The following is a 9,017-nucleotide window of genomic DNA, read 5'->3' on the forward strand; positions in this document are numbered from 1 at the left end:
CCTGCGCAAAAACGAGGGGGGTAATTTGAAACCAGGGGGGGTAGCATAAAACCGGTTTCAAATTACCCCCGGGGGTAGCTTGAAACCGGTATCAAGTTACCCCCCGGTAGTTTGAATCCGGTTTCAAATTGCCGGGGGGTAAGATTTGGAGGGGGTAATTTGAAACCGGTACACCGGGTTAACTTGAAAAATAAACATTTCTCTTTCTTTGACTTTATTAAACCTTTGGAAAATGTGTCAGTTTTTACGACTTACATAAAACGAGAAATTTGCCGAAAGATATTTTGCTCCATATCTTTTCTTGCTTCCTTAGTATCGTGGAAACACTATAACGACATTTCCATTTTAATTAAGAGATCGAATCTTCATAAGGGGAAAAGGGAAGCTATATAAGTAAAGCCACCAATGAACGAGAGAGAGAGAGAGAGAGAGAGAGAGAGAGAGAGAGAGAGAGAGAGATAGAGAGAGAGAGAGAGAGAGAGAGAGAGAGAGAGAGAGAGAGAGAGAGAGAGAGAGAGAGAGACGATTTTGGATTATACAAAATTTTTGATTATTGGAGACAAATGACCAAAGGGTCATTAATAGGATTCAAATTAATTTGCTGATTGACAACAATGGAAAATTTTTCTCTGTAAAAAAATCCATTTTCTCTTAGACAATATCCCATTTTCTCTGAAAATATTGTTCATATTCTCTCTGACATTTTTCTATTCCTCTGAAACAGTTTTTCTTTTCTTTGAAAACTTTCTGTTTTCTCTGACAAATATCCTTTTCCCTTTGAAAAAAAAAAAAATTCCCTTTGCTTTGAGCACATATTTCATTATCATGCGAACATTTGATTTTTTCTCTGAAGATTTTCTATATTCTGAGACCATTTTCCGTTTTTTTTTCTGAGACAATTTTCTGGTTTATCATAATCTTTTCTTATGTCCTCTGAAACAAATAAATTGATGCATGACATTAATATGTGATTTACAATCATCATGCAGTCTCATAAAATGCTCATGTCTACAGTAGCTTCATAAACCACATGTATAAATGAATAGAAAAATAACAATCAGTAGTGAATAAAATAAAGGTACAACTAATTTAAATAAAGCCTTGACAAGTTGATAAATAAAAAAATAAGAGTACATTTTTCTTTAATGTTAAATTCATAAAAACAATAATAGCAATAAAATAACAACTTTTGTGAGTATTGACGCCAAAACAAGACTACCACGCAATATGACACTGCAAGAAAAAAAAAGGCATAAGAAAAAATTATCTAAAAACTGAATCCTGACTGACCTCCCTTTAGCAAACAGCCCCAAATTCTCAACTGTAACTGAAGAAATCGGCAGCATCTCAAGTTACAAAAATAGCCCATTAACTATGAGAGAAAGGCATCATAAAGAGCTGGAAAAAAGACAAAGGAACTGAGAATGAATCTGGAGAAGTCTGGTGCATGAGAGAGAGAGAGAGAGAGAGAGAGAGAGAGAGAGAGGAGAGAGAGAGAGAGAGAGAGAGAGAGCGCGCGAGAGAGAGATGAAAGGGCGCACGTACGTTATGGAGTTACAAGGGGAAGAGAATCTTTTTGATGTCCCCAAAATTATGGTCTGGAAGGGCTTTGGTTGTTTTTATACTGGAAAACGAAGTAAACTCCAATCAATAAACATATTTAGGCCGTCCAAAAACTGAAATATAATTTCCTTTCCATACATAAATTTTCCAAGGTAACCTCAAAACTACACGCGCAATAATGGTATCAACACATTGTTTTCTGAACTTGGTTCAGAGGAAAATAATACAATCTGCTATTCCATTGTTGTTTAAATTGGTATATCGTGGATGATTCCACACTGTTAGAAATTTACCGTAAAAAAAACGGTAAAAATCCAGGAAAAAATGTTGCCAGGCATTTACCGTTTTAAAAACGAATGTATTGACGTAAAGGAGTGATATTACGGTCACCAACCGTAAAAGATAATAAAGTAAGATAAAATTACGGTTGACTGTATTTTACTGAAATGCGGCTGAGAACAGTATATCTTTACGGAGAATTTCCGATTAATATTGCGGTTTTTTTAACAGTGCACCGTGCAGAGCTCGAGGCTCGAGGTGAGGGTGGCAGGTTCATCCTTGCCAAGATTCTTGGAAATGATGTGTCCTACCATGCAAGTGGCATTTTTAGATTTATTTCAGAAGCAGGTCTTCTGAAAAATATTTAACTTTTATGACATTCAATTTTTATGATTTTAATTGAATACTCTTTTATTTTTTATTTTATTTCATTTTTTATTTTTGTATACATAAATTAAATGTTACCGGCGTCAATGACCTTAGATGTCAGGATGCCTGAAAACTTTAAATCATTCATTCATTCTTCTTAAAAACAGAGCTGCTTCCTATATTTACACAGAAGGGTTATGTGTAATGAACCATTCACCCCTTTACACTCGTGCTTCCTTGATACTGTGACGGGCCGAGAGAGGAGTTGTGAACTCAAAGGCAGATTGAAAACGACTCTCTCGGCCCGTCACATTGGTGACCCCGGAAGTCGACTCGCTCCCACTGCCTTCCACCCCCACCTCCCTCGCCCCTCCATCGTTGGTAATACGACGGAGGCGGACTCTACCCCAGCAGTTGTCACTGCGGCCGCTCCATTGAAACTTTCACCGTTCGCTAGCGGAGAAGCGTTCGCTTGGTTTCAACGCGCTGAAGTCCACTTTCGTATCAGGGGCGTGACTCGCTCAACCACCAAAGCGGATTATGTTCTCGCGGCGATACCCGAGGACACCTTCCCAGAAATATCCGACTGGCTTTGTGAACAAGGAGACACCCCAATAGCGTATGACGACCTCAAATCATACCTTCTGCAGCAGTACTCGCCGTCGCCAGCCGCCCGTATAGCAAAGCTTTTTCAGCTCTCGCAACAACCGTTGGGGGACCATAGGGCTTCGCTTGCCCTCAGGGAAATGACCAGTATCGCTCGCCTTCAACCTGCCGCAGACGGCTCTCCTCGTGAGGTGAACCTATTCCGTGCCCTTTGGATACGCCGTTTACCTGAACCTGTGCGCGCTGCCATACCCGATGTCGATAGTTTACCCATAAAGGACTTGATGACCAAAGCCGACGCCCTTATGGACAGCCACTTCAAGACCTCCATCAACGCCTCCACCCCTGACGACGAGGATGCCTATTCAACGTCAACCGAAGCTGACATGAATGCCGTAGGACATACACGCCTACCCCGTGACGTGCCGAAGCGGCGACAAAGCCGCCCACGGGCCGAGAGAGTCGTTTTCAATCTGCCTTTGAGTTCACAACTCCTCTCTCGGCCCGTCACAATACCAAAGCCATTCCTTTCTGAGATCTATTCCACTCCATCAACCCAGTACTTACCAGGTCTTATCACCTTCCTTCCTTTAACAATCTCAGGTTCCCCATACCATTCCCTCCACATGGATGACCATCTCAAAACGACCTTCTCTGTCCTTTCCGTTATGCCAGGATTCATGCCAGCTCTTTTAGGTATATCTCAACGTTTTCCACCCTTTTATTATTCTTGAAGTATATATGGACGGACACGAAACTCAGATAGATCCTTCCTGAATGACTTTATTTTTAAGACTAACTTATAATGATATACAGTTTAAAAGAAGACAAGATAGTTAACAGGGTAGTTATGCTTAATGAGTAGTAAGTATCTGCAAACACAAATATAACCTCTGGTAATAGGTAGTTATAAACATAAATACCTAACACCTTTCCCCCCCGGGAAAAAGAATGAAAGATTAAAGCAAATAAAAGGATAACGCAATCAATAATTAAATGGTGGCATAGCTTTGAATAAATAATACATTCTAAAATAGTCAGGTGGTCTACTTTGTCTGGTAGACCTTCGAAGTTTTGGTAATTCAGATATCAATCTATCAGGCGAGTCATCAGAAGTTTTACCATTTTCATTTCCCGATATTTTTTTTGCAGCTGCTGCCTCCTTTTCATCTACATTTGGGATTTCATTCTTCTCTGCACCTGCAACTGCATCGCTTAACTCTTCACGAGTATTTATGAACTCTTTTGGTAATGGCGGGTCTGGATAGCTGACCAACTCTGAAAAATCACGTGCTAAAAGTTCATTTTTGTTATCTTGAGAATCATTGGAGATCAGTCTCATTTGATCAATATGCCTCTTCCATATTAAGTTACCGTCCACTTGTACATTGTATGTATATTGACCCAATTTAAGAACCACAACTCCTCGAGTCCATATGCCCTTCTTGGTATTTGGACAATAATCCCGAACCAGTACCATGTCCCCTATATCGAGTTCCCTCATTGGTTTCTCGTTCTCTGAGGCTTTTCTTTCAATTCGCTGAGATGCATCTGGGTGTAGTAAATAAAGGCGAGTGCGTAACTGCCGACCCATGAGCTTTGCAAGTGTGCGCTTTGTTGTACAGTGAGGTGTAGTTTGGTAAGTCAGTAGAAATTGACACAAATCGATATCTAAAGATGTATTACACGATTGAAATGTTCTCATCGCCCTTTTCATTCCTTGTTTGAATGTTCTTACTGTATTTTCGGCCTACCCATTACTGCTTGGGTGATAAGCGGATATCAGTATATGCTTTACACTATCTTGGGTCATGAACTCTTTAAATTCCTCAGCCACAAACTGTCTTCCATTATCAGACACGAGCTCTACACAAACCCCATGCTGAGAAAATACCCGCCGCATGATCTCAATGGTATTTATAGTTGTAACTGATTTCATTGGGTGTACTTCTGGCCATTTTGAATATGCGTCAATCATAATGAGGTACATTTGTCCCAGGAATGGTCCTGCAAAATCAACATGTACTCTTTTCCACGGACCAGAAGGCCATTTCCATGGATTACCCTCAGCACGAGTCGGCATTGGCTGAGTAGCCTGACAAGCAGAGGATCCTTGCACAGTGTTTTCAATATCTTCATAGATATTCGACCACCACACATGCAAGCCAGCTAATCCTTTCATCCTAACAATCCCCGGATGACCACCATGTAGCTCTTCTAAGATTTGAATCCTATATCTCGATGGTATTACCACCCTGGCACCCCATAGAAGACATCCCTCTTCAATTGAAAACTCATGCTGACGGCTATGGAAGGGTTTCAGTTCCTGTGCTATGTCCTCAGAGTCTGGCCATTCATTTCTTGTATGATATAAAGCTCTAGCCAGTACAGCATCATGCAAAGTTTCCCTTGCATCAGATTTCGCAGTTACAGGAAATGAGAAATGCTGTTGCTTCTTGTGTCCAGTTTACAAGCTTATCTGATGCATTGGAGTCACAATCCGGTAAAGGTAACCGTGAGAGTGCATCAGCATTTCCATTGTCACTTGAACGACGTAATTCAATGTCATAATCATAAGGTGCTAACTGTATAGCCCAGCGTTGTATTCTTGCAGCTGCAAGGACTGCAGTGCCCTTCCTGGGTCCCAGAATGTATGACAGTGGTTTGTTATCTGTGGTAAGGGTGAATTTACGACCATATAAATATTGGTGAAACTTCCGTAGTCCAAAGATGATTGCCAAACCCTCACGCTCAATTTGGGAATAGTTACATTCAGTGGGTGTAAACATTCTTGATGCATAAGCAATTGGTCTCTCTCCATTACTAGTGATATGGGAAAGCACTGCTCCAAGTCCTTTGGGTGATGCATCTAGTGTCAAAGTCACAGGTTTACTCAAATCATAGTGCACTAATACTCCTGTTTCAGTGGTCAGCATTTTTTTTAATCCCGGAAAAGCTTTCACAATCTACTGACCAATGCCACTTTCTGTCTTTATGCAGTAATTCCGTGAGAGGCGCTGCAACTGATGAGAGATTTGGCACCTAGCGACGGTAATGGTTTATCAGTCCCAGGAAGGATTGCATTTCAGACCTTGATTTTGGCCTTGGTGCCTCCGTGACTGCTGCAATGGCATCCTCCGTCATATGGATACCCTCTTCATCCACAATAAAACTCAAATATTTCAAGGAGGGCTTCATAAATTCACATTTCGACAAATTACATTTCAACCCATTGATGTGCAACAGCTCAAGTACCTTTTCAAGATTGCGTAAATGTTCAGCTTTGGTTCTCCCAGTAAGACTAATATCATCTATGTTGCATCCACAAGGTACTCCATGCAGAACTTTATCCATTAAAGACTGAAAAAGTTGTGGTGCTGCTGAGACACCATATGGTAAACTTGTATATCTGTACAAACCAAGTGGTGAGTTAATCGTGACATATTTCCTAGATTCATCATCTAATTCCACTTTTTGATAAGCTTGCGATAAATCTAACTTTGAGAAAGTTTTTCCTCCGTTCAGTCGCTGGTATAGTTCATCTGGATTTGGCATTGGATGTTCAGGGTTTTCCACATAACGATTTATGGTGACCTTGAAGTCACCACAGATCCTAATAGAACCATTGTTTTTTGAAACTGGCACTATCGGTGCCGCCCACTCACTATAGTCAACGTTCTCAATAATTCCTTCCAATTCTAGCCTTTTAAGTTCTGCATTCACAGCATTCCTGATTGCATAAGGAACTGTCCTCGCTTTATAAAAGATTGGTTTTGCATTCTTTCTTACATGAATATGAGCCTTTATATTCTTGGCTGTACCCAGTTCACCATCAAAGACATCACCATATTTCCTTAACAGTTCTTCTAACATTGAGGTATTCAGAATACTAGAATGCAGATGATTTACAGGTAACTTTTTCCAGTCAAATTTCGCAAAATGCAGCCAGTCCCTACCGAATAAGGCAGGTCTATTCCCCTGTACCACATACAATGGCACTTCCTTCACTCTGTGTCCATGAACTTCCATAGTTATGTAGCATATCCCGGCAACTTCTATTTTTTCTCCCGTCATGGTTTTCAATACAATATCGATGGATTGAAGTACTGTATTTTTCAGATGTTTAGCGTAGAGCTCTTCACTTATCAGTGACACAGAAGCTCCCGTGTCCAATTCCACATCAATTGGTATTCCATTTAATTTAGCTTTCACTATTATCTCTGGAAACTTATTGTGTCTTACTTTCATTTTCTTAACACAGTATTTCAATGTATGCACCAATTCATCCTGTAGTTTGTACCCTGTAGTTTCTTCTTCTGAGCTGCTGGTCTCCTCTGCCATGTTGGCCGTCGATCGTTTCCTTCCTTGTCTTCCATATTTCTAATTTCGTTTGACTGTGGTGTGATTTTCCATTCGGCACATTCTACAAAGGTGTCCTTTTTTATAACACCCATTACACTCAGTATCTTTGTGGAAACAAACATCAGCCTTATGGTTTGTCTTCCCGCAACGGTAACACTTAAGGAGAGAAGCTTTCGGCCCAACAACTTTTTTTACCTCCTGAGTTTGACCCTGAATCTTCGTGACGTTTTCATCAGCCATTTCCTGACTTAGCACAATCGAAAATGCTTTCTTTAAGTCAAGCTCCTGTTCACTTAATAGTTTCCTCCGTGCCCAGCGGTTGGCCAATCCAGTAACAAACAAGTCTCTTAAAACTTTCTATTGAAAAGCACCAAACTGACATGTTTCCGCCAATTTCCGTTGCTCCATTGCATAATCAGAGATGGATTCTCCTTCACGTTGTTTCCTATTGTAAGTCTTGAAACGTTCAGCTATCAGGATGGATTTTGGGTGAAGGTTATTTTTCAAAAGCTCAGTAAGTTCTCGATAAGTCCTTGATGAGGGCTTATTAGGGGCAAGCAAGGTTTTCAGAAGTCCATATGTAGGAGCACCGACGGCGCTCAAGAAAACTGCCCGTTTCTTATCTTCCTCCGTTATGTTATTTGCTAAGCAGAACTGATCAAACCTTTCGACATAATCTTGAAAGTCCTCGGATTTGTCATATGCTGCTATATTACCAAAATGCGCCATCCTTAATTTTCCCTTTCGTGAGTCAGTTCCTCGTCGCCATTGAAGTATATTTGGATGGACACGAAACTCAGATAGATCCTTCCTGAATGACTATTTTTAAGACTAACTTATAATGATATACAGTTTAAAAGAAGACAAGATAGTTAACAGGACAGTTATGCTTAATGAGTAATAAGTATCTGTAAACACAAATATAACCTCTGGCAATAGGTAGTTATAAACATAAATACCTAACAATTCTTATGCCAATTAATATACTATTCGGACATTTCATCTATAACTTCAACTCTATTTTCTATTATTGACATAAAGCATTCACTTCACTTCTGTAATATTCTCTTCTTTTTTCATATTGTGAACATTCATTATATTTACTAACAACTGCTTCCTTCATCCATGTCAACATCCACTGATACAACTACAAGGTTTTCATTTATCGGTAACCCAACTTTATCTCAAAATTAACTTTCAATTTTAACAATTTTTCAACACTCAATTCTACCACTATTTCTGCAATTTTCCGAACAATTTCTATCAATATTTCATAATCAGCAAACATCCTCTATTTAACACTCCATTCAATATTTATCCCACTAATTTGCTTATAGGACTAATCAAGATCTGGAGGACTTATGCTGGGTTCACACATTCACGATTTTGCTCCCGATTGCTCCAGAAGACAGGAAAATTGGTAGCTGGTAACCTATAACGATTATCGAAGGTGTAATGGCCAGATATCGAAGGGGTTTCTTCTACTGCCATTTTTTGAAAATTCTAAAGAACTTCGGCATGCATTTTCTGACCATCGCAACGTGTCTTTGATCATCCAAACGTGTCTTCGATCATCGAAGAACGTTTAGATCATCATAATCTAGAATACGATAATCAAAATGTGCGCACGAACTTCGGTGAAAAAAATAACCTCGGTTGCAACCTTCCGATGATTGTTGAACGGCTACCGAAAATCGAATTGCTTCTTACGACGATCACTCTAGTTCCCGAACATTGTTAAGGGAGCGTTGCCTAATTTCCCTAGCAAGCAACTGGATCATCGTAAACCTTTACAATCATCGAAACATAATCGCAATACTGATTCGACAGTCGTAATA

This window comes from Palaemon carinicauda, chromosome 27 (genome assembly GCF_036898095.1).
Source record: "Palaemon carinicauda isolate YSFRI2023 chromosome 27, ASM3689809v2, whole genome shotgun sequence".
NCBI lineage: Eukaryota > Metazoa > Arthropoda > Malacostraca > Decapoda > Palaemonidae > Palaemon > Palaemon carinicauda.